The sequence below is a fragment of the Camelus ferus genome, chromosome 5 (genome assembly GCF_009834535.1).
Source record: "Camelus ferus isolate YT-003-E chromosome 5, BCGSAC_Cfer_1.0, whole genome shotgun sequence".
NCBI lineage: Eukaryota > Metazoa > Chordata > Mammalia > Artiodactyla > Camelidae > Camelus > Camelus ferus.
Window position 1 is genome coordinate 60767053 of NC_045700.1, and position 26973 is coordinate 60794025.

At 35.0% G+C, this 26973-nt stretch overlaps 1 protein-coding gene and 1 long non-coding RNA gene across 7 annotated transcripts in view; one reads left to right on the plus strand and one right to left on the minus strand.

Annotated features, from left to right (window-relative positions):
* The window catches only part of LOC116663713, a 45745-nt gene extending 28522 nt beyond the window's left edge, over positions 1 to 17223 (plus strand). Inside the window, exons 3-4 of the long non-coding RNA XR_004320001.1 lie at positions 15570 to 15720; positions 16231 to 17223. This is a non-coding gene — a long non-coding RNA (uncharacterized LOC116663713). The remainder of the gene's footprint in view (positions 1 to 15569; positions 15721 to 16230) is intronic.
* Positions 1 to 26973, minus strand: part of SPAG16 (sperm associated antigen 16) — a 779129-nt gene that overhangs the window by 36555 nt on the left and 715601 nt on the right. The window lies entirely within an intron of this gene.

Sequence of the window (26973 nt, forward strand, 5' to 3'; positions counted from 1 at the left end):
AAACTATTTACATTAAAGTTCATTTTCAAAATTAGCTGAGGTCTAGAAAAGCTAGCAAGTGCTAGAGAAAGGGAGTGAGCTAAGACTGCCATCCTTCCCTTAAATCTTTACTAATCAAGCGGCTAAAGATGTTAGTTCTATGACTGATTAGAGGAGAAAAGCCCTGTTCTGACATGGGTTCTTGAAGACTCATATTTATATTAATAAACTAACAGCATGCTTATTCTGAGAGCATTTTGATGTATAAAAATCTTAGAGCGTAGTTTATCTTTCCACAACATCCTGAGAACTTAGATGACAGGCAAACATTACGTAACAGGATTTGGGATCATGCATACCTCATGTCCATGTGCCAGGAAGTACACACACCAAAAAATAAAAGACACAGTGCCCTCTCTAAGGAAAGAACTTAGATTTACTGAATGCTTACTAAGAACCACACATTGAGCTTAATGATTTTGTTTGTGGTGCTTTTTTTTTTAATTGAATGAGGTGTGCATCTACTTCGATGTAACTTTGGTACAGAAATCAAATGTTCTATTTCACATGATTAGCTAAGTAAATTACTCCAGTGTAGCTCTAGTATTTGGGATCCCTGATTATTCAACACATTTGCTTTCGGGGCTGCAGGTGCAGGCTGCCTTTCCAGCGTTTTGTATATTTTGAGAAATTTAGAGATTTTGATGTTTTTCTTGTCTGCATTCTATTTGATAAAAGTTTATGATACCAAATATTTTAGAAGAGAGAGTTTGTCAGGTGACAGGAGCTAGAGGAATAAGCTGGTAAGTGATTTCAACGTAGGATATTTTTATTTCTGCTCAATATTCAGGAAAGGTTAGTGTTTTTATGCTGGTAGCCTCTCAAATGTCCTGTCCTGTTTAATGTATATGGATATATTTCATTGTAAGGATTCATTTTAACATCTATCAAGTAGATTTTGGACAAATTTGCTTACTTGGGATTTTGATATGAAGAAAATCATTCTGGATATTTTTAGAGTCATTTCCAGATTCCCTTCCTGGCATATCATTGCCAAGCAAATGCTTTTGGATGTTCATTTAAAATAATTAGCATGAAGGCAGTATTTATCACTTGCCCATTAAGGTAAAGTCCAAATTCTTTAGCGTACAGTTCCAGGTGGGTTCTTCGCAAGCGAGCCTCAATCTATCTCTAGCCATTGCTCATTGCTGACATTGCATTCTTCTGTTTTAGAACTTTATCCTACTGCATTCCAATTTTGCCTGGTTTGGGCTCTCATTTGACTGACAAACTCAAGAACGAAAACCATGTCTGTTTTCCTTGCCTCTGTATTCCTGGAACATGGTCAGTTTTGTGCACATAGTAGGTGTTCAAAGGACTGTTGCTAAATGAAGAAATGATTCCACATTATTTCAACGATAACCTTAATTTATGGAACTATCACTATCAGAAAGTGGAATCTGAACTTCTTCTAGTCTGTTCATCATTGACAGGAGATTAAAAAAGATGTAAAACCAAAATAAATTACTCACTTTTTCTACCTCTGCCTCTTGATGAAAGAAGGCTCCTCCCTTCAAGTTTTCATTCCCATCAGCAAAGACATCTCTGTCCCTGTCTCCCTCTTTCTGAATGCCCTACCAGAACTTTTGAATTAGAAAGTAAGGACCATTTTCTAGCGAAGTGGGGGCTTTACTCAGATCTCTCTGTCCTTATTTTCTGCACATGGATAATAAGTTGATCATTGCAAGTCACGGAACGCCTGGATAATAATTTAAGATATTTCTATTTTGCAAATTAATAAACTTCTTAACTTTTATCCCATACAAATATTACTAGGTTTTATGTTGTTCTGAGAGGATGAGCTGCATTATAGGTTTAATTGTTACTTCATGTGTGGCTCTTGTAATCACTTTCACTGCTTTATAGCCATGTAATCATGAAAGGAAATGTAATCCTCTCTTTTTGCTTTGGCTTATAGCACCTCCATATCCTCTGCATCATGTCTGTTGGTGAGAAAGCGACATTTTATTAAAGGTATTATAAGATTGTCCAAATTCTTGGTATTATTAGTTTATTCTGAAAGCATTTTTTTCTGAGGCAATTATTTCTTTTTATCAAGAAAGTAGCAGTCTGGAGGCCAATTTAACCTCACCAAGATTTCATAAATAAGAAAAATACGCAATTTTACTACATTCTTTGATATGCTCTGATTTTCTCATAGACTTGAAGTCACTTAAAATATTCATCATGATTTTCCTTCCTTTCTGAGTATTGCTTTGTCATCCAGAGCATCAGTAAGTGTAGCTAGCACCATTTCCTGGTACATATTTGAGTATTTCAAGTTAAATAAAACTTTTGTTTCTGGTCTTAAAAATAGCAAGATGGGTAACAAATATCATGGCATTTATTTTTTGATGGGAGAGTGGTAACAAAGGAAGGGCTGAGATTTCCTACTAGAGGTCAGCAAAAAAAAAATTCCAATTCTCTTACTCCTACTGTCTAGGAATTATCTCATTATAAAACAATATAAATAGGAGACTGATATATTCCTTTGCCCTAAATTGTAACCTTCTTGGGACCAACTCTCTGAAACCCATGTAGTTCTCTCTGGATGAGTGTTTAAACACAGAGAAAGGACTTATGGACAAAGCTTGACACCCTCACTTTTGCACCCTCAACAAAAAATTGACTTCCTTTTTTTCCTCTTTGAAATAAATCCCAGAGATACGTTTCAAATGATATCAAACAGGAAAGTTACTTGTTTTTTACTCTTTTCCTTCAAGCTCTTGTGGTAACCTTGATTACATACAATTTGATTTTTTTTTTTTTTTGGTTTATTTTAGGAAAGGAAGTCTGATTTTGTTTAATTTTGAAGCTTTAGACTGGTTAGTTACACTGTTATGGTGCTTCAAGGAAAGTTGAGATCTCTATTTGTCCCATTTGGCTATGGGCAGGAAGAAGAATGCACTATGGTCTGTTTATACTATTACTATCATAGAGATGAAGTGTAAAACAGCATGGAATTTAGGTCCTTAATGAGTTTTATATATAGTTCTGTCTCCAAACCTGGTACGTGAAGAATCACTAATATCTGATTGCCATATGAATTGTCTACATGGTCTATCATTTTTATTCAAAATAGGAGAGATCTGATAGGAGAAACCCGTGAGATGGAGATATGTCTCAAAGTGAAGAGAAGACAAGGGAAGGTCTAGTAATAAACTATACACAAGATAGGCATAAATACACATACATACGTGTATCAGAATCTTCTAATCACTGCAGGAAAACAAATTCACATAAGACAGTGATATGAATTACAATGGTTTCAGGTTTAGCTGCCTTTACAGACAACTTCCAGCAGACAGCTTGGCACAGAAGAGCAAGTGCTAATGACCAACTTTAGGCTGTTGTTACATAGGGACAAGGGATTTCCCCCATAGAGTACTTATATTAGGGTGACTTCACTCAAGCATAGCCTTAGGGTTAACCTACATCTTAAAGTCTTAAAGGCTTCAGTCAGACGTAGTGAATTATCCTAGTAACAGTCTACCTTAGACTGTGAACCTACCAATGGCTCCACTAGAGTGACAGCCCCTTCAGAGCTTCAAAAAGACCTAAAGCGACCATAGCGGATGGGGGTGGACATCCTGAAATTTAATATTCAACTACAGGTAGGCCTGAGAGTGTCAAAGAGTTTGGGACTAATAAGAAAACTTGATTGAAACTAGAAAACAAGATTGAAACCTGACTTCATTTGTTCATCGCCACAACAAAAACCTATTAACACATTGTCCTTGAGAAACACAGCAGGTTAGATTTTCCAGGAAAATGGAATCCTTCAATAAGGATGAATGCACGTTCAGGTGAGCACTGCAGCTCCGTAACCTGCAGCACAGCAGGGGAAGTGGAGGCTCACTAGAGACTGGGTGTGGCTCGGGCGTGGATGGGAGTGGTCAAATAGAAACAGCTTAACCATTTTGTTGTGACTTTTTCTAAAAACCACCCTACTTAATGAGAAATGGGCAGGACCCTACCATTTCTTTACATAATGTCAGTCAATCTGGAGAAATGTTATGGCGGAACTGAAGAAGAGCAATTAGTAAAGACATACACAAGGTCAGTCAGCAAAACAGGAGGAAAGGACCCAGAAAGGAGGTACTGTAGATGTCACAGGAAGGTATTGTCAAGGAATAGGTTATGGGAAGCAGTGTCAAGAGTTGCAGATATAAAGACCTAGTGTTACCGTTTGCCCATCACTAGGGCATTTTTGATGTTTGAAAAAAGAATGTCAATACTGAGGTGAGAGGGGAAATGTATATAGCCTTTATTTAAAAAATTTTTTAAATGGATGAAGTGAATTGGTAGACTGGGAAAAGCTCCAGAAATGAGAGACTCATGATACTAGAGAAAAAAAAAATTGATAAGAGTAGTATCATCTGAGAGGAGGTAAAAGATAAGATCAAGGTGACAGATGGAGAGATTGGCTTTGGAAAGGAGTTACTTCTTCCCTGAGACAGCATAGATGACTCTAGTTGTTTGGAAAAAAATTTAGGCAGTTCACAACCTCATGATCTATATTCTCCTGATTAAAAAAAAAAAAAAAAAGAACATGTTGCATATGTTGAGAATCAGGAGCCTGATGTTGCACCTATATCTTGCAAAAAAAGTGAAATAAATTATTATAGAGAATGAGAAGAGTTAACCAAGGATCAATATTGAGATAAAGTTAAAAAGTGATAGTCTCTCTCACACTGGAAAGTGAGGCAGAATCATCATTTATTGTCTGCTTTGTGCTAGGGTATTCGTATCATGTCCCTTTCATAAAAACCCTGTAATGTGATAAGACGAGTTATCTTCACTTTACAGATGAGAAAACTGAAGCTCTCAACATCACAAACCTAGTGGGTGGTAAAGTAAGATTCTGATCCAAGTTAGATTTCTAAGCCAGTTCTTTTTCTTTTTCTTCTTACATAATCTTTAAGTTAGATTTCAAAGCCTGTTCATTTTCTTTTTCTGCTTACACAGTCTTGAAGTTCAGACAGTCCCTAAGTTGACATAAGGTTGGAGGTTGACAAGAGGTGGGATAGAAGGTAGAGGAACACATCAGGATTCAGGTTCCAGGCAACAGTGGGTGAAACAGTTCATCATGGGGTTCTGTTGCAGAAGATAAGAAGTAATTCCAACATGGAGAAGATGAACTACGTGAGTATTAAGGACTTCTGGTGAAGACTTCTGATGAAGGACAGATTAAGATGGAGTAGGAGTTCTGGAGAAATGGAAAGCTAAGAAAGTATATTGTAGGCAGAGATGAGAATTTCACAGTTTACATTCAAGAAGTATTAGTGTTTTAGCTGGGAACAAATGTTCACGGTGGGGTCATGTGAACTGGTTTCCAAAATGGCTTTCAGTTTCGTCATAGGAATACAAGGAATAGAAGACTGACGTTAATTAATTAGGTAGACTATCTTGAGATTTTCTCAGGATGATAGAAATAGTGGAGAGAAGATAACTGTTAAGTAGGCACTCAGTCTTCCAAAAATCAGGAAAGACATAGCTTAGTTTGTTGATTAAATTAGGATTAAGTTGAAATGAATAGAAGCTTTGCTTTAAATCAGGGTGGACTGCTCTAGGGTAGCATGAGACAAGTGGTCTGGAATAAGGTAAGGTGGAGCAAAAATACTGTAAATTTATCCCATTACCTTCACACAGAGAAAAGAAAAATGAATGGCTTCCACTTGTGAGAACTACTTGTGAGACATTGTGAGAAAACTCCAAGTTTCAATTAAGCAAAGCGATTGATGGTCTACACTCAAAAGAAGAAGGAAATATTCAGATGTTTCTTGACTTCAGACTAAAATATCAGAGGAGATATTTTAATAGAAAAGTTTTATAGGATCAGGAAGAAGAGAAGGGAAAAGTTAGGAAGCAGGACGCAATGTGTTTGAAGGTGGGAATAGCGAAGAACAAGGTTATGTTTTAACAGATGTGATAGTTCTGAAAAGAAAAGTATATCTAGGGAAGTCAAGAAAAGTTATTTCAAAAATATGTTGATATGGGACTGATAAAGGGTATTTTCATGATACACTTATGTAACTAAAGGGAAGGCTTCATATGCTTTATAGAAATTCAGAGCTGTGATAGGAACAATATTGAGATTCCTGTCTTTAGAAAGCGAACATCTTTCTCTCCACCAAGTTCTCAAAAAAACTTTCGAAGTTTTCACCATATGGTTACATCATCCTGGCCTTCAAGATATAGATCAGAGAATGTGGGAAAATGTTCCCATATTGTGAGAATGAGACTTACTGTGGGAAGAGGTGGAAACTGATAGAATAAAAACATTTAGAATAATTATTCAGTAACAGAATTTTCAGGAAAAAAAAATTGAAGGTGATTGACACGGCCAGATTATACTCAGTAAACAATGTATCACATGGGAACAAGGAGCAGGGGAAAAAGGGACATGAGGCACTTGGTGTCTTTATACGGGACAGCAGTACTATTTTGTCTACACCATAATATAAAAAGTACGTTGAGAGTAAGGCATTATTTGATTTACATGCCTCAGAGTTTAGTCCACATCCTCTGAAGATTCTTTGAGTTCAAAGAGATTTCATCTCATTTCCCTATAGAACTGCTTCTTGCAATCATATACCATAGAAGTCTTTTCAGCTTTTAGTCATCTACTAAGATAATCAGAAGTACTAAGAAGTCATTAATCTATTAGGCCAATCAGAGTCAGTTAAGTTTGGTATAGAGTTTCTTTAATTCCATGGAACTATTCCTACAGCCCATACTAGTATCTGTGGTTCCCCGTGCTCACAAAGGACAAGGAGAGCGTGCTTACAGAGAGCAAGTCAACGTAAGTGCAGCTAACTCTGAGTTCTTTGCCTTGTGATAATAAATGTGACGTTTCCTGGCCACATGAATTGCTTAAGTTCCAAACTTCCTACTTGTGAATTCGTTTGTTTTAAAAAATTATTTTTACCTAACTCTTAACATTTTCTATACAATAGCACTAAGATATCACAGGTTAAATTTCCTCATCTGGCATTTTAAGGCAAGACGAATTTTGTCTCTGCCTACTTTCCACCCCTGTCTCCCCGATTCCCCAGAGAAAGCCTGCTCTCTAGGCAGACCAGAGAGGAACAGCTGGGGAAAGGCTACGAGCCTTTGCCTTCCTGACCACCTCTGTTGAGTTGGGCTTGAGAATTTAAGGCTTTGAATCTGAAAAGAGTCTTCACAATAGACTTTGAAATATAACATGCTAGGAAGGACTATTTGGGGGGAACATTCACGCTAACAAATGTTTTTCTGAACTACACTGTTAGGTGCTCTATGTAACCTAAGTTACAGCAGGAGCTGAGCAACTGGCATTTAATAAATACTATTACTTATCTTTTTGTATATTAACCTTTTTTTCCCTCAACAATCTAATCATTTCCTTCCAACGATTGGAAACTCACTGAAGCATCAATCAAACCAAGCTTTGGCTGAGTTTATTGTGACTCACATACTCAGTATTAAATGATTCAATGCACAAAATTGAACATATTCACTAAACTCCAAATTCCCTTGAGTCAGCTGTTGAAATTTTCATTTATGGAACTTTGTGTTCATATAGCATAGAGAGAATTCAAGTAAGCACAAAGATCCATACACACACACACACACTATATATATATATATATATACACACACACACACCCCTATATATAGGTATCTGCAATTTATCACATATATCTATATATAGCAGACTTGCTATATATGGATGGTGTATATATGTGTATGCTATATATACATATATGCAGCAGAAAGACATGTACTAGAGATTTTATTATTTTATGTATTTTATTATATATAATAAAATTTCTAATGCATATCTATATACACATTTCATTTTATACTAGGTTGAGTAACTTTCCTTGGAGGAAATGTTTAAATATTTCTGATCTAGGTAATACTTTGAAAAAGTAGGTCATACTAAACCTTCACTCAGTAGTGGAAACGTCTTTTGGTAGAAGCTATATACCCACTATTTAATCACAGGCACAATTTCAGTAATGCACAGGAAACACAGAGTAAAGGTCTTTTAAAATTGTCTGACAAATATAGTCATTCTGATGATCATCCTCTCACATTTTTCCTAGGTATGCATTTATAGAATTCCTTTTTATTTTCAGTTGTAAGGATAAATTTATTGATGCTTTATCAAGGCTACTTAGAATCTGATAATAGAATGCATCAGACTGTCACTTTTAGAAAGAAACAGACCTTGAAGAGAGTGAAGAACTAGTTTTATATGACAGAATAATAAAGATGTCATCTCTCCCTATCATCTTGTTTTTGAATGCCATTTTTCACATCAGGGAAAATTAATATATTTCAAAAGATATAAAGTATAGGAAATGGGCATCAGTCACCATATTGTTTAGTGGAAAACCTGTGAAAATATAATTTTAATCAATTTGGGGGAACTGATTTTTTTCCATTTACTCAGTTCTTAACACTACTGCATATTATATAAGGAATACTCCTGAAGCATGACTTTTCTTCTATTTAAAATTCTTAAGGTTACAATTCTTATGTCTTGTTTTAATTTGGCTGTTTACTTCATTGGTAGTGGTGCTTTATGCTTCAACTATTAGATTACACTTGGATGGCAACTTCCCATCCGTGAAAATGGCAGTCATTCATTGAAGGCTGCTGTTAGCAGGAGAATTTGGTCTTGAATATGTTACAAAGTGACAGTTCCTTAAGTCATTTAATAGGAAAAAGTAGGCAATCCTAATATAAAGAGTTTAAATAAGTGCTGATATTCAAGCTCAAATTCAGATTTGTTCTTCAAATTCACTATGTCCAAAATTGAACTCATAATCTTCTCCTACAAATTTATGCTTCCTCTTATATTTCCAATCTCTTGTTAAAAGCAGAAGCATCCCGTCTGCCACCCAGGCTTGAAACCTTAGTTTATCTTCTCTCTCCCTTATCCTGTAGCAGTCACATTCCTCAGTCCTTAGGATGGTACCTTTATAATGTGTCTCCTACCATACTTTTATTTTTTCATTTGTCATTTACACATTTATTCCTTTCTGGACTTTTGCAATATCTTCCTAATAGCTTTTGCAGCCTATATTCCATTCCGTAAGACATACTGACATCATAGTAATCTCCCTATAGTTATAAATCTGAATAAGCTACTCCTCTCTGCACACAAACCATATATAGCTTACCTCTGCCCAGAGGGGAAAATATAATAAATACACTAGTCTGTCATTCAGTGCACCCTGTAATCATCTCTGGTCTGATCTCCAACTTTATGTGCCATTAATCCTTCCTCCAAAGTATCCCTATATCTTATCTGAGTTGATCTTCTCGTGTATTCTTAGAGAATACTCTGTACTTGCAGTCTAATCAGAATGCCATTCTCATCATACCAGACTATAATCCATTTCTAAAGCCCTGTTCAAATTTTATCCCCTGTGTGAAGCTTTTAGTAATACCACAACCATCCAAACATCCAACCATGCAGATTTATCTAAGCATTGTAAGGATTATGAGGATAAAATATATATATATAACACTGATGCCTATCGTTGATAACTTAACTGTCTAATGAGGAAATAATATGAAAACAGAGAGCAACATTAATATGACATAAATGGTATGTAACTTTTACCTATCATAGAGGTATTAACAAAGTACTATGGGGACACAGAGGAATGGGTATCTCTTCATTAAAGAGTCAGAGAACATTTTATACACCAAGTGTGAATTAAGCTGTTTCATAAGTAGAACAAAGGAAGGACATTCCATATGGAAGAAACATCATTCAAAAGCAGTAGACAGTTAATCTATTCAAAAAATATTTATTGATGATCTAGTTATATGGCAGACATTATTAATTACTGCAGATACTATCATAGGAAGGACAGAGAGGAACAGAAAGAATTAAAAGACATGTTTTAGTAAAATGGAAAAATAATAGTTACTCTTTAGTTGTCTAAGTATGAAGATGAAAAAGTCCACTGAGACTTTTGGGTTTCTTGATTGGAAGGGATCATGAACCCATTAATCAAATTAGAGAATACTGTTTGGGTCATTTTTCAACATATTAAGTTTTAATTACATTCTGGATGTTCACATGGGAAATAGAAATATGGGTCCATAGAAATCATCAACATTTAAATCATATTTGAAAAATATAATATTTAAATAATATTTGAATAATAATTGCATGGGAATAGATTTTTTAAAGAGAATATGCACATTGAGATTAGAGGAGATATCTCAAAGTAAAAGAATCCTTAAAGATATAGGAAGTGGTCAACAGCCTTAGTGAAGAACATTTATACAAATTATTGGATTCAACCATTACAAGGCTCTTTTAATTTGAAAACAGTAATAAAAGAATGATGGACAAAGGCAGATTGCAGTGGTTTGAGGTTATGAGGTACTAAGAGATTTCTTCCCCAAGAAGCTTTAGAACTAAAAGGAAAGTGAAATAATGAAATATAGACATGTTCAGGAAAAGAGGTTATTTTTGATGGCAAAAAAATTGGGTTCAGTGGTGAAATGAAGAAAACACACTAATGGAAAGGTGACTAAAACTATGGGAGAAAGGGAAGAAATGATAAATCTCACTCTGGAGAGGAAGAAGGGAATGGAATCAAGAGTTGTGATAAAAAAAAATGAGAAAAGAGCAAACACATAAAGACTAAACAACAGGCTACTAAAAAAAATAAAGTCAATGATAAAATCAAAGAAGAAATCAGAAAATACCTCAAGACAAGTGAAAATGAAACACAACACTCTGAAATCGATGTTATACAGCAAAAGAAGTTCTAGGAGTGAAGTTTATAGCAATACAATCCTTCCTTAAGAAATAAGAAAAGTCTCAAACAACCTAACCTACTACCTAAAAACATAAGAAAAAGAATAAACAAAGCCTAAAGTCAGCAGAAGGAAGGAAATAATAAAGATCAAAGAGGAAATAAATAAAATAGAGAATAAAAAAAAAAAAAACAGAAAAGATAGATGGAACCAAGAGCTGGTGTTTTGAAAAGATAACCAAATTGATAAATCTTCAGCCAGGCTCACCAAAAAGAAAAGAGAGGACCCAAATCAATAAAGTAGGAAATGAATAAGAAGAGAAGAAATAACAACTGATACCACAGAGATACAAAAAATCACCAGAGAGTATTATGAATAGTTCTATGCCAACAAATTATACAACCTAGAAGAATTGGACACTTTTCTACAAACATACAACCTGCAAAGACTAAGTCAAAATGAAACAGACAATTTGAACAGATAGATCACCAGAAGTAAACTTGAATTTATAATTAAAAAAAAAAAAAAAAAAAAAAACAACCCAGCAAGCAAAAGTCCAGGACCGGATGGCTTTACAGGATAATTCTACTAAACACATAAAGAATTTACATCTATGCTTCTCAAACTATTCGAAAAACTTGAAGAGAAGGGAACACTCCCAAATTCACTCTACAAGGCCACCATTATCCTGATACCAAAACCAGACAAAGAAACAAAAGAAAAAAAACCCCTGAAAATTACAAGCCAATATCTTTGCTGAATATAGGTGCAAACATCGTCAACAAAATATTAGAAACTGAATCCAACAACACATAAAAAGGATCTTACACCATAATCAAGTTGGATTTATTCCAGGGTCACAAGAATGGTTCAACATTCACAAAATCAATTTGATACACTATAGTAATAAAAGGAAGAATAAAAATCACATGATCTCAATAGATGCAGCAAAAGCATTTGAAAAAATTCAACACCCTTTCATGATAGAAAATCAAAACAGGTATAGAAGGAACATAATAAAAATGATTTACAACAAATCCACAGCCAACATACTCAATAATAGTGAAAAGCTGAAAGCCTTCCTGCTAAATTCAGGAACAAGACAAGGATGCCCACTCTTGCCACTTCTATTTAACACAGTATTGAGAATCCTAGAGCAATTAGAGTAGAGAAGGAAATAAAAGATATCCACATTGAAAGGGAACATGTAAGAATGTCACGTTTTGCAGATATGATGCTCTAAATAGAGAAACTTAGCGTCTCCATTCAAAACTATCAGAAATAAATGAATTCAGCAATGTTGCAGGATACAATAACTATATTCACAAATTGGTTGTGTTTCTATTCACTAATAATAAAATAACAGAAAAAGAAAGTAAAAAAAAATCCTGTTTAAAAATCACATTAAAAAAAAAAAACCTAGGAATAAACTTAACCAAGATGTGAAAGAGCTGTACTCTGAAAACTATAAAATACTAATGAAGAAAACTGAAGATGATACAAAGAAATAGAAAGCTGTCCTATGCTCTTGAATTGGAAGAATTAATAATGTTAAAATGTCCATACTACCCAAAGCAGTCTACAGATTTAATGGAATACTCATCAAAATACCCAAGATACTTTTCACAGAACTAGAACAAATAATCCTAAAATTTATATGGAACCACAAAAGACCCCCAATTGACAAAGCAATCCTGAGGAAAAAGAAGAAAGCTCAAGTTGTCATCCTCCCGGACTTCAGTCAATTCTACAGAGCTACAATAATCAAAACTGCATGGTATTGACACAAAAATAGACATATAGATCAATGCAACAGAATAGAGAACCCAGAAATAAACCCATGCACCTATGGGTTTAATCTATGACAAAGGAGGCAAAAATATACAATAGAGAAAAGATAGTCTCTTCAATAAGAGGTGTTGGTACAACTGGACAGCTAAAATGTAAAACAATGATATTGGAACATTTCTGCATACCATACAAAAAAAATAAACTCAAAATGGATTAAAGATCTAAATGTAAGATCTGAAACCATAAACTCCTAGAAGAGAACATAGGCAGAGCACTCTTTGACATAAATGAGAGCAATATTTTTTGGATCTGTCTCTTAAGGCAAAAGAAATAAAAACAAAAATAAACAAGAGGGACCTAGTTAAAAGCTTTTACACAGCAAAGGAAACCATCAACAAAGTTAAAAGACAACCTACAGAATGGGAAAAAAATATTTTCAAATGATACAAAGTATAAGGATAATATCCTAAATACATGAACAGCTCAATGGGCAGAAGACCTAAACAAGCAATTCCAAGGAAGACATACAAATGATCAATAGGCACATGAAAAAATGCTCAATATCACTAATTATCAGAGAAATGCAAATCAAAACTACAATGAGGTATCACCTCACACCAGTTGAATGGCCACCATTCAAAAATCCACAAATGACAAATGCTGGAGAGGCTGTGGAGAAAAGGGAACCCTCCTACACTGCTGGTGGGAATGCAGTTTGGTGCAGTCACTGTGGAAAACAGTATGGAGATTCCTCAAAAGACTAGGAATAGACTTACCATGACCCAGGAATCCCACTCCTGGGCATATATCCAGAAGGAACCCTACTTCAAAATGACACCTGCACCCCAATGTTCACAGCAGCACTATTTACAACAGTGAAGACATGGAAACAGCCTAAATGTCCATCAACAGATGAGGATAAAGAAGATGTGGTATATTTATACAATGGAATACCATTCAGCCATAAAAACCGACAACATAACGCCATTTGCAGCAACATGGATATTCCTGGAGAATGTCATTCTAAGTGAAGTAAGCCAGAAAGAGAAAGAAAAATACCATATGAGATCACCCATATGTGGAATCTAAAAAACAAAACAAAACAAAACAAAACATAAATACAAAACAGAAACAGACTCATAGACATAGAATACAAACTTGTGGTTGCCAAAGGGGAAAGGGGTGGGAAGGGACAGACTGGGATTTCAAAATGTAGAACAGATAAACAAGATTATACTGTATAGTACAGGGAAATATATACAAGATCTTGTGGTAACTCACAGTGAAGAAAAAATGTGACAATGAATATACGTATGTTTACGTATAACTGAAAAATTGTGCTCTACACTGGAATTTGACACATTGTAAAATGATTATAACTCAAAAAAACTGTTTAAAAAATTAAAAGAAAAACAAATGGGACCTAGTTAAATGCTTTTGCACAGCAAAGGAAACCATCAACAAAATTAAAAGACAACCTACAGGATGGGTAAAAATATTTTCAAATGATACAAAGGATAAGGATAATATCTTAAATACATAAACAGCTCATAAAACTCACTATCAAAAAAACAAACAACTCAATCAAAAAATGGGTAGAAGACCTGAATAGACATGTTCCCAAAGACATACATATGGCCAACAGGCACATGAAAAGAGGCTCAACAACACTAATTACTATGGAAATGCAAATCAAAACCACAATGAGGTATCACCTCACACTTGTCAGAATGGCCATCATCAAAAAGCCTACAAATAACAAACGTTGGAAAGGATGTGAAGAAAAGGGAGCTCACGTGCACTGTGGGTGGGAATGTAAATTGGTGCCGCCACTATGAAAAACAGTATGGAGTTTCCTTAAAAAATAATTTTTTACTAAAACTTATTGTTTAAAGCAAAAAAAAAAAAAACCCCACTAAAAACTAAAAATACCATATAATTCAGCAATTCCACTCCTGGGTACCTGGATATATATCTAGAAAAAACAAAAACACTAATTTGGAAATATACATGCATCTCAATGTTCACAGCAGAACAATTTACAATAGCCAATATGGAAGCAACTCAAGTGCCCATCAACAGATCATTGGATTGAGAAAACAGGTGTTTATATATGCAATGGAATATTACTCAGCCATGAAAGAAAATAAAATACTGCCATTTGTAGCAATGTGGATGGACCTAGAGGATATCATGCTTAGTGAAATAAGTCATACAGAAAAGGCCAAAAACTATATATCACTTATACATGGAATCTAAAAAATAATACAACTTATATATATATATATAGCAAAACAGAAATAGGCCCATAGACATAGAAAACAAACTTGTGGATACCAAAGGGGAAAGGGGCAAACTAGGGGTACGGAATTAACAGATATAAACAACTATATATAAAATAGATAAATAACAAGGATATAATGTGTAACACAAGGAATTATACCTATTATCTGTAATAACCTATAATGGAATCTAATCTGCAAAAATAATGAATCACTAAGCTGGACATCTGAATCTAACAATATTATAAATCAACTATATGTGAATTGAAAAAAAAAGTCTCGATAGAAAGAATGGTTTAGGTAAGCAGGAGGAAGACCAATAAGGATAAATGGTAATTAAGTTTAGGGATGGAAATGAGGAAAATTGAGGGAGTTCAGTGGATCCAATTTTGTGTATGCACATTAATGGTTCTTACTGTGTTGTTATGGCATTTTCTATTTTTTTTTTTTAAAAGCATTTGTCACAATCTACTTGGAATCATAGATGCATCTGTATTTTTAACTTCCTTATAAAATTAGAAGCTGCTTAAGATCAGGTAACATGTCTAGTTCTCATATGTTTCCTCTATGCACGTAGGTGATGTTTGGTACATCATAATTTGGGAGGAACTTATATTTGTATTTTTGTAGCTGTCTCTATAGATAAATATGTATTTGTTATGTAAATTCTTTATTGACTAGGCACAGTGAAGAGGAAACCACAGGCATAGTATGAGGCTGGAGAAGAGTGAGAGATTGTCAAGATTCTCTGCATTCAGAAGAAAAAGTGTAAAACATGGCCTATCAAGTGGATCCTCCTATGCAGTACAAGAAGTGAGAGAATGTTATGTTGGTAAGTTTGATTTTCTTCCTATACTCTCCCTATATGATACATTATATTATTGTTAAATTATTATCTCTCCCCAAGGAAGGGTTATACCTCCCTACTCACTGAATTCAGGCTTAGCCTTAAGACTTGCTTTAGCTCTTCTAACATGAAGGAAGTATATATCCACATTGTGATGAACTCAGGAAATGACTGTGTAACTTGCTTTTAACAGTAAAGTGTAGAAGTGACATGTTTTGATGTTTTCTTCTTTTTTCAATTGACATATAGTCAGTCACAATGTGTCAATTGCTGGTGTACAGCATATATCAGTCATACATATACACACATATTCCTTTTCATATTCTTTTTCATTATAGATAACTACAAGATATTGAATATAATTCCCTGTACTATACAGAAGAAATTCGTTTTTTTAATCTATTTTATATAGAGTTGGTACTATGTTTTGACAATTTAATTTTTTCCTCCTCTGCCAAGAGACTAACAATACATTGTTTCCTCCTCTGCCATGAGACTAACAATAAGGAGCTGCTACTCCTTACCCTGTGTCCAGTACTGAAGATGACATGAAGCAGAACCTCTGCCCCATCAATGAGCATTTATGTAACTGAGAAATAAAACTTTGTTCTAGCAGGTTATTGAAATTTTGAGATTGTTACCACAGCAAACAATCCAGACTGGTACGTTCTCCTCCCCAGACTTGGGAAGTCATCTGAGCTACCTTAAATCATGAAGACAAGTGGCGTACTGTTTGATACACATTCAGTCTAGCAGCAGAAAAGATGTAGACAAATAACACAATTTAAGAATATAAACTAATTATCCCTAATAGTGGATTTTTGAGGGCCTTGTGTGAAGATAGAAGCAGGTGGGCTAAAAGTAAAGACTTCACAGAAGGACTGTATTTGGAGTTGAGTTTTAAAAGACAAGGAGCAGGAGCTAAAGAGAAGAATGAGGATGTTGTCTCAAACACACAGACTTTCATGTCCAGAATATTTAGAGCCTCCTAAATTTTCTAATTTTGAAAGTCTAATCATCTCTACTAAAATAATCTTTCAAATTGGTTCTTTACTTAAAAAAGCTAAAATTAGATTAAGAAGTGATTTCACAGTTGGACTAGCAACTCATTCAATATGACTACCTAATAATACACTTGGTAACAAAGGCAAAAACATAAATTAGTGTGTCTCTGTGTATGCTTATGCATGTTTATGTGGGTGTGTGTGGGTGTAACCTAAGAATTCTACTTTATTTGGTGTCTACGTTTCTTAATGATATTATTGGTGCCCTGACCACTTGAATAATAGAAAGGTTTGAACCAACCAAGAAAGCACACATCAGAGATGAAGGGTTTTAATTTACTGATCAATTATTGGCAGCTTCTGATTAGTACAAAGCAAAGACAACTTAAAATTGTAAGAACTGTATTGCACTGAAGTGGTTTCATTCATTTGAGAAGTTTGGGCCCTAATAACCTACTTTAAGTATGTAACTACATAGTGATGGACTTTTAGGATAAACAGATCAGCATCCACCTTGGAATAGCCTGTAAAAATGGCAATGAAAACTCCACTTAATATAAGGTGGCTATGCTGTGAAAATGATAGTGCTTCCTAAAATAATTGTAAACTATCTTTGAAGGTGTTTATAAAGATGAAGTTGGTGGAAAGTTATAGAATACCTAGACTTTTCAATCTGTTTGCTGTGGTTAAATGAGATGTTGACACCACAGAATGAGTTTATTTTTAGTGACTTCTGCTGTCTGCAGCTAAGAGTTAAAGCAACATGCCTGAATATCCAAAATACTCGTTTCTCTTGTCCAAAAGAATGTATCACTTTAAATCTATTAAAATCTACTTTAAATCTATTAAAATATCATATTGATTTTTAACAATTCATAATCCATCAGTTATTTGGCCGGGAGAGCCATTAAGGGGAAATTCCTGATGCCCTAAAAATTACAAATCATCTCATCTCATGACAAATATTCTTTGTGCTTTGTACCAAGAAATGAAACAACTGTGGTGATTTACAGCTGGAGGAAGGGGTGTGGTGAACTTGTGTACCAAATTTTGCTCAAGAAGTTGACTCTAGAGGGAAACTTCCTGCTTGTTGTAGAGGACAGCACCTGAGACCAATTCACATTTTGACAGTGCTCATTAGCAAGCCAATTGTAGACTAAACACTCTTCCTCAGAGGGACTTTAACCAAGTCAGAGCTCATTAGCAAGGAGTCCTTGGTGGCCAGACAAGTCTCCTGCAGATTATGCAGACCAAGCCTTCTTCATTTGAGTCTGGTTTTAATAGTTCCTCTCAAAATTTTTCTCAATTAGAGCAAATTGACACTTACATTTTCCTTAATACATTTAATTAACTCTTTAATGATATATAGGGCATTGGGATTCATTTTGTTGCTCTGATCACTTGTTTCTCTTGAAAATTCTCTTCAGTTTAACTTAGGCCTATGATCCTCTGATATTTTCTCTATTAAAAATGTAAATAGAACACCGGAGCGACTAATTTGAAAGTTAATAGTTCATCTGCAATTGATGTAGAAATACAGGACTGGCGCAGCCATGAGAATTAAGTGTTCTTTGAAAGGCCAAAGTGTTAGATTTTTTTCAGTTGTTAAAATATATTCTCTCTTGTACTCTAAAGTTGTATTAACTCTGTAGCATCACTGAAATGCGTGGCTGTTTTGTTCAACAAAAATACTGCCTCCTCAAACGCCCAATATGTTTTTGGAGAGTAACCTATTTGTTGCACAAAGAAGGGACATAATGTCTGGAGTCCGGTAATCCCGAATTGAAACTCTGATCTGTCACTCCCTAGTTACATAAATTTGGAAAATTGACTTCTCTGAGATTATTTCTTCATCTGTAAAATGGGGATAGAAAGGGCACCTCACAGGGTTGTTGTAAGGATTATAAAATTTGATACATATGAAATACTTAGAGCAGTTCCTGACACATACTGAACTCTCAATAAATGTAAGCTTGTGTGATTATTAGTATTGTGTTGATGTTTTAATAATAAAAATAACTCACAGGTAGTACCTAGCAAGTGCTTATAAGTAAGCCTTTAATAATTGATCCTTTCTTCCACACCCCTGTTAGGTTGTGAACAGAATCAGTCATTTATTTACAAGAAAAAAATGCAGATTGATATAAATGGGCTCCTTGGCATATGATCATGGAGTCTAAACTATAGACAAAAATACTGCAGTAATATGAAGTAACAGTGTGCATGGCAAGGGAAAACTGAAAACTCGCAACATAGAGTCAACTCATCAGCCTGGCAAGTTAGAAGTACATCCTTCTTCCTGTTATTTCTTTCCCAACTTTCATCATCACTGGACTCTCTGTAGACTCTCTGTGATGAAATAAAACCACCAGAGTTCAGAAGACTGCAATAACTAGAGCTCCTAATTCTGGAGCCATAGCTGGTAAAGCTCTTCTGCTCACAGGGGTGATGCAAGCTGCAGCAATAACAGTGACCAGGTCTGAGATTTCAGAGTAGGGGGTAGGTCCTATGTATATATAGGTTCTGTTTTTTTGGCAATCTGATAAAACAAATGTCCAGAGAACTGCTTCTACAACAAAACACGTAACAATACCCTATAAACTATTAAAAAAAATTTTTTTAATACATTGCTTAGTTTGTAGGAGAGTGTAGGTTATAGTTTAGGAAAAAAAGTAGAAATGCAAAAATTCTGAAAGATCACTAAAGTTTGAGTTTGCCCTAGGGATCTATCTGCTCATTCCTGATGACATGATACTGGGTAGAGCTTGTGCTTTAAGAAACCAAGTGACATGGGGGTGGGGGGTGGCAAACTTGGTGAGCAAGGTGAGTAGTCAGGTTACAGACTCAATTAAAACTAGGATGCTCAAATGATGACACCAAGACCGTCATATATAACTGCAAACATTGTACACTACACAATTCCAGGGAATGCTCTCTGCGTGAACCACAGTGTGAATGTGGGCCACTGAGGTTATACATGGCAACTCTGGGAAACACCAACACTGAATGAATTAGAGAAAAACCTGAATTTCAGAAGGATGCATTAAGGATATATGCATGTTCCAGCCATGATTCTGAGTAATGAGAAGATTTGTCCTTTCTTTTTAATCCTTCGGAAGTGGCTAAACAAAAAAATCACACCCCTAAAAGATTTGGGGCCCCAAATCCACATCAACCACATTATCTGAAAACTCCTCAATTCAACATAGATAGTTAACATACACAGACACTTGCCAGAAACACAAGTAGATCCTTCCTAACAGAACCTCTTAAATCCAACCCTCAAAGAATTTCTATGAGACAGAAGTCACTATGAAGAAAATCACAGAATAAACCAGGTAACAAGCCACCAGAGGGACAGTCAGCAGAAATAAAAGACCATAAACCAGACCCACAAAGACTGCAGATCAATATAGACTACACCATAAGCATACAATATATTAAAAACTAAAAGACAGCATCAAAATATGATAAAGAAACAAGAGGCTGTACAAATGACTAGGCATATCTGAAAAAGAATCAAATAGAATTTCCATAAATTTAGAAAAAAAATGAATTGAAATTAGAAGCTCAGTAGATGGGGTAAAGAGCAGATTAGACACAGCTGAAGGGAACATGGATAAACTAGAAGGTAGATCAAAAGAAATTAAACAGAATGCAGCACATAGACACAAACAGACGGAAATATGAGAGGTGATGAGGAGAGGAGTATAATGTATTTTTCAATGGCATTCCAGTGGGAGATAATAGAGAGGATGGAGAGAGAAAATACTCCAAAAGAAAATGGTAATTTTCCAGAATTGATTAAAAAAGCACCAAAACTAAGAATAATACATTTTAAAAAATTCATACTAGGCACATAGTAGAGAAATTTCAGACACAAGGGAATAGCAAGGCAGTCAGGAAAAGACAGGCACCTTTCAAGGAAAGACTTCTGGATAGAAAGTGGTATCTCCATAACAGCAATGGGAACCAGTAAAGATAGGAGTATCTTCAAAGTGCTCTAAGACAATTGTTGATATACAAATCTATAGTAACAAGACTTTCAAGACTGTAGGCAAAATGAAAGTAGTAAGGAAAACACTGTTTAGGATGAACAGAGCACCTGTAACATTTTCTAGAACAAAACGGACCACAAAAGGAAGGTGTGAGATGGAAGAAGAAAATTTGAGCTAACGAGATAGTTATGTTGGAAATACTAAATAATTGTTACAATTTTAACATTTAGTGTTAAAAATTAAGAGAATTAAAATACCACCTTATAAAAGTTTAGTTAAGAGAGGACACAGTGGCTCGAGTTAAATTGTTTAAAGGTCTTATACTATCCTGGAGGAAAGTTAACACAGATTATCTTTATGGTGAATAGTGATGTTGAAATTTCCACAGTAAACATTAGAAGAATAGAAATAAAGTATGTAAGTTCTGAGTAAAGAGATGAGGGATATATGGATTGAGGTGGGAGCTTTCAGTACATCCAAAAGAAGAGAAAAAGAAAAACCTAAAAGTGCATTTGAAACATAATTTTAAAAAAATTAACTCTTCTGTCTGACACACATTAATCGCCTTTCACAGAAAAGGTTAACTTTTGGGAGGTACACACACACACACAAAGACACACACACTTTCTTCCAGCTTATGTTGGTTGGCAACACTCGTATGCAATCTTACCTAGGGATAAGTTTTGCCCCTTTTCTCCATAATTTTCTTTACACGTTTTTCTCTATAATTTCTGTTCAAAAGGCTAGCAAATGTGTTTATTGGACATGTTTACTCTAATAGGAAAAATGTATATCTTTTTTGAGGAACATGAGCAGGAAGAAATTGACATCAATGGAAATGACTGGTTTCTCCAGCCCATATTTTCAGGATTATATTTCTCATTAACATAATTCAATCACAGCTAAGAGACATATTGCCATGCTTAGAACATAAACGTAGTAGAAGCAGATTAGAAATTAGTGGCTTTGCTATATTTATGTGATAATAACTGCAATCACAGGCTATCACTGACCATATAAATAACATGTTGATTTTCATGTGATTAAAGAAGAATTGAGATTTAAGGGAAGTTTACATATTTTGGAATTCTAAGGAAGGTCTTACATCTTTACACAATTACATCTTTTATTCCTGGGTGATTCAACTCTGCTTATTAGCATCTGATCCTTGTCTAATTGAGTATTTTGTTATTGATGAAATGAAGGATTTAATCTGTAAAGAGAGTATCATGGACCTCTCTCATAAAGAAAAGAATGGCTTTACTGAGATTTTCATCAAGGACTGCCCAAATCTCTTGCATATAGATTCTGGGTACTGGAACATTCTACAATTTAAAACCTAAATTGTAGGTCTGAAAATGTGACATTTTTATCCTTGATTATGCTTCAAGCATGGTGGTTAGGCTTAGGAAATTTATTATACTGATCTCTCTATGCTCAGTATTATCCTAGGATTTAGAAAATGAAATCAGTTGATTTTTCTTCCATCAGCAATTTCATATATAATTAGTAGTAAATTGAAGAAATGTTGAATTAATCAGCTTGATTTTTTTTTTTTTTTTTAGCATTTTGGTAAAGATACCTCCCCCCTCTTTTTTGCCTGCAGTTTTTTTTTTTTTATCATCTAGTGTGAATTTTATGCAGTAAAGAAATATTGACAGTTGGATCAAATCCATACTCAGATTAAGTCCCATTTGTAACAGGATAATGTAAATAGGACTCCTCAAATAAAGAACCAGGATGTCTTGCCATTTGTGACAGCAAGAATCAACCTGGAGGATATTATGCAAAGTGAAATAAACCAGACAAAAGACAAATACCACGTGATACCACTTATATGAGGAATCTACAATAGTCAAACTCATAGAAGCAGAGAGTAGGATGGTGTCACTAGGGATTGAGGGCAGGGGAAAAAAGGGTGATATTAGTCAAAATTCCAGTTACGCAAGATGAGTAAGCCCTAGAGATCGACTATACAGCATAGTGTCTACTGTTAACACTGTATTATATACTAAAAAATTTGCTAAGAGGCTAGATCTTAAGTTAAGCACCCTTATAATGATGATGATGATGGTAAGAGGAGGAGAAGGAAGCAGGAGGTAGAAGAGGTGGAAGAGAAGAAGCAGTAGCAGTAGTAGTGTAGTAGCAGGACAGAGGGCAAGCAGAGACTTTTGGAAGTAATGGGTATGCTATGGCATAGATTCTGGTGATGGTTTACAGGTGTGTATTTATCTCCAAATTCATTAATTTGAATAGGCTAAATATTTATAGTTTTTTATATGTCAATCAAAAACACAGAACTAGGAAGATACAAGTAGGAAGGACAGTGAGTCACATATTAAATGTATTAAATGATTTATAAGAAAAAAAGAGTGGAGGATCTCAACAGACCCATTTAGATCTAGAATCACAAGAAAGAGCTAATACTGCAAAGGAGATAGTGGAGTATTTGTATCACTAAAGGCTCTCTGTTATGAGCAAATGATTGAAAGCAAATTCAATGGCAAAATAAAATATATGTTTAAGTTAAGTAATTAGCCTGAAGACAGCATAAAAACTGAAGAAGTGTAAATAGTTTGTATAGCTAGCAGTAAATGGGCAAACAATATAAAGGGAAAAGCAAAGCAGGATTTGAAAAGTGTACTTTAAAATGTCAACTAATCTTGAAACAAAAAAAACTCAGGAGGACACTAAAACGCTGTAAGCAATATCCATAGAAGAGGAGAGAAGAAAATGTTAGGAAGGATTAAGTGACGTTTAACACGTTTAACACTCACACAGAGAAAGAAATCAGGAAAAGAAAAATCCTTGTTAACAAAGTTAAAACTCTGAGGTCTGAGTATCAGAACAGGATTAGAAGACTGGAGAAAGTCAGAATAAAGGCAAAGTATCTTTAAGAAGAATGCTGTGGAAGCATCTGTGAATTATCAAGTGTATCACTTAATCAAGAGAACCAAAATGTGATTTTTCCTTTAAATATAGGACAATAAAATATTTAGTCTCTCTAAATCATTAAAATTAAAACTTTAAAAATGGTGATAACTTTAAGGACTCAATTAGAATATCTGGGATACTTGATTAACAAAAACTATATATTAGCTCATATACTATTTAAAAAGAAATCATATTGCTTTTTTTATAAGTAAATAGAATACATGTTAATTGTAGAAGACAACTAAAAAACTAAAACAAAACAATATGGATAACAAAATTATCTCATCATACATCACTGTCAATATTTCAGTGTTTTCATATGTATATAGATAAAATATATATGTATGCATCAATATATGATGGTATATGATTGATAGATAACTTTAATATATGGACATAATTTGATAAAAGTGAAGGAAGGGATCCTACAATGCAATGGAATACATACATATTTATATATACATACATACAGGCTGACACCAACCTTGTTATTTCTTTCTTTGTTACCTCAGATTTGCTTTGTGCATTCATTTTTCCCCTTAGCTTTAAAAGAAAACATTAAAAAAAATTCCATAGCTTTTCTGTTAACTGTTAGATTACAATAATGTCTATTCCAGTCTAGTCATCACATGTCCTTAATTCCCATATAGCATCAAAACCCCTACTCTGATCTAATTAATGCTTCTCCACTCATCCAGCTCAGATCTGCAGCAGGTTGGATGCTTGTAGTGGAGAAGGAGTGTCTGGTTCATTCTATTTCTTTTCTTATTCCAACTATTTGCAGCTGAAGTTTTGGGGCAACTCCAGGTTGAGCTCAGAGGAGGATATCTTTCTTTTATGGGTCTCCTTTGGAGATTTCTCAAGAGATCCCATGCTGGGGTCAGAATGATTATTACAGATCCATTGTTTTGATACTGCTTTTACTCCTGTCGGCTGTCAACTTCCCCTTCAGCCTCTGAGCTTCCCGAAGTTCATTACTAAATTGGAATTACATGACTTTCATGAGATTGTCTTAGGTAGAGTCCCTCTTAAGATGAAAAAGCTTTTCAGGGAGACAACATCTAGACCAAGAGGAACATGAACCATTTCCTGCCTTTGTGTATGTGGAGCTCACTTCCAACCCAGCCAACTGCGTATAACTTTTGAGTTTTGCATTTCTTCAAGGTGAGAGTCAGACAGTTCTTATCTCTCTCACATGACAAAAGACATATCCACTCAGGGAAGTTCTAAGGTAGAAAAGAAAATTCTAGAACTGAAAAAATGCAGTATCTGAAATAAAAATTCACTTGATGGGCTTAAAGGCAGAAATGGAGATAACAGAGGAGAGATGCAAAGAGATAACAATAAAAACTATCCAATCGAAGAACAGAGAGATAAAAGATGCCCCCTAGAAATATCAAAGCTTCAGAGACCTGTGAGACGATATCAAAGGGCCCTCTATATATATAATTGGAATCCCAGAAGAGAAGAAGAAAAAAGGAATGAGGAAGAAAAAGTATTTGAAGAAATAATATTCAAAATTTACTCATATTTGTTGGAAGATATAAATTATATACCCAAGAAACTCAGTAAGCCCCAGGCAAGTTTGAGCTGGAGAATGAGGTAGACTTGAGGGTCCATAACAGCTTCACTCACATATCTGGTGCCCTGTTGAGAATGGCTGAAAAAGTGGGTTTAGCTTTTGACAGGAGTGCTGACACATGGCCTCTTTAAGACTACAGTTACAGGGTAATTGAGCAACATATCTTGTGGTTCAGGGCTCTAAAATCAAGTTCTCCAGTGAATGATGTGGAAGGTGAATGGCCTTTTATGACTCAGCCTCAGAAATCACATAGCATTACTTCCTTACTATTCTATTACTGAAGAAATCACAACCCTGTACAGATTCAAGAGGAAGGGACACAGACCCCACTCTCCAATAGAAGACGTGTCAAAGGATTTGCGGCTATGATTTAAAACCATTACAAAACCCAAAAGAATAATAAGAGACTTTAGCCAGATACTCTTCATAAAGAAAGACGCCAAGATGGTCAGTGAACATTTGAAAAATAGCTCAACCACACTAGTCATCAGAGAAATTAAAATTAAAAACATAATGAAACCACTACACACCCATTGGAATGACTAAAGTTGAAAAGACTGACAAGACCAAGTGTTTGAAAGGACTTCTCATACATTCCTGATGGGAGTAAATTTTGCACAACCACTCTGGATAATTGTTTGGCATCAGCTATTAAAGTTGAACATATAAATACTATGACAAAATATCTTACACCTAGTCATAACCCAACAGAAGTGTGTGCACATGTGTACTGAAAATTTGTACATGAATGTTCATAGCAGCATTATTTGTAAGAGGCTAAGCTGGAAACAACTCAAATGTTAGTCCACAATACAATGGATAAAAAAATGTGTGGACAACTCATACAATACAATCCGGCAGAGCAATGCACTGAATGAACTCCAGCTAATGTAAGAAGAGAAAAAAATGAATTTCTTGGATGTCAAGGTGAACATAAGAAGCTGGGAACACAACATGCACTCTGTGCTTCTATTTGTTTGCCTTCAGTAATAGGCCAAACTAATGTATGATGTTTTAGAAGGGCCAGAGGGCCAAGGGCTATGGACGAGTGTGGAGTCACTATGGGATTACCTTAGGAGAGAGTTCAAGCGAGTTCCTCTACCATGAGAGGGGTCAACTACTGAAAAGACCATCGGAGCCCAGTAGGGAGGCCCAAGATCTGGTAGAGGAACTTGGTTTTTGGGATCTGTGGATCCTGGGGGAAACTTGAAGCTACCAGTTTTCCCTGAACCCTAAAAGGCTAAGGGGTCAGGATAATGGTTCCCACTGGGGAGGAGGGAGAAGATGATTGGCGGAAGGCTTGTGGGTTGCTTTTGAGATGCTGGTAATGTTCTGTTCCTGGATCTGAGTAGTGGTTTCAGGGTTATGTTCACCTTATAATAATTCACAGTACACATACTTAGCATTTGTGCACTTTTGAAGCAAGTTATATTAATTTTTTAAAAATATATAGCAGATAGATTATACATTGGAGTGGAAGAAACAAGACAGGAAGACTGTTTAGGAGAAAATTGTCTAGGCAAGAGATAAAAAGAGAGTTAAGGCAAAGACAGAGAGAAAGGAGGCAAAGGAAGAGATGAGAGTCTGATGGAAGCTGGTTTAACAGTTTGTCACTAAGACAGACAGAATAGGAACTATCACATCCAAGAAATTAGAAATATTTATAGGGTCTGCATTTGTGATCAAGACAGGTACCAACAGCAGATAACAGACCTCAGTG